We start from the raw sequence: 887 nt of genomic DNA, 5'->3' as shown, positions 1-887 counted from the left end.
GATTGTCAAGCATCACTTGTATTTGTACTATTGAAGAAAAGCTGTTATAATACATTGTTGGGCAGACTTTCTGGGAGTTGCCCCTCCCTTTGTACTTGATTATTGTTGATGTTCTCGGTTTATTGTACATGGTTAATAATTGAGAATGGTCTTCACTAAAGTATAAAGGATAATGCTTTATTCGGTCGTAAAAACATAAACTAAGTATGTTCATGTTGAAGTAGGCGTAGTCCATGGGTGCTAGTATTGTTAAAAGAAAACATTCGGTGGTGCCGCACCTCGCTACAAGCAGTTGGAAGATCACCGCAGGTGTAGGGGTGTGACAGTTGGTATCATAGCTCGGTTAGGAGCTGGTGGAGCAAGTGTGAGGACACTTGGAAATTGATGACAGGTGAAGCCGATGCAGATAAGGTTATGGAGAAATCATGGATGAATAGTCTGGGTTTCGTAGACTTGATGGTTCATGGCAAGACCATTCAAGCTCTGGTAGACACAAGTGCTACACATAACTTTATGATAACACGGTTAGCAAAAGAGGCTGGGCTAACATCTAATATGGAGGTCAAGGCAGTAAACTCTAGAGCTAAGGTGGCAGGTTTGGTACACGATGTACCTGTACAGATGAAAGAATGGAAGAGTCAGATGGACTTCATAGTGATGGAGATGAATGACTTCGATGTGATACTTGGACAAGAATTCTTGAAGGGAAACAAGGCTATTGTTGTCCCCTTCTATGATGAAGATGTTGCAAACAAGACTATGATGGAGGATGAACTTGAGTTTGATCAAGTTGAACCAGGGTCGTGCAGTTTGTCAGCATGGATGGATGAGGTCACTCATAGGGAGGAGCCTCATGATGATGAAGTAAGTATTGATACTTGTGTTTC

Source organism: Pinus tabuliformis, chromosome Q (assembly GCF_031772625.1).
Source record: "Pinus tabuliformis cultivar Carrire ecotype Pingquan chromosome Q, CPIR1, whole genome shotgun sequence".
NCBI classification, from domain to species: Eukaryota; Viridiplantae; Streptophyta; class Pinopsida; order Pinales; family Pinaceae; genus Pinus; species Pinus tabuliformis.
The sequence above is the reverse complement of the archived record's forward strand: the minus strand, read 5'-3'. Positions refer to the sequence as shown.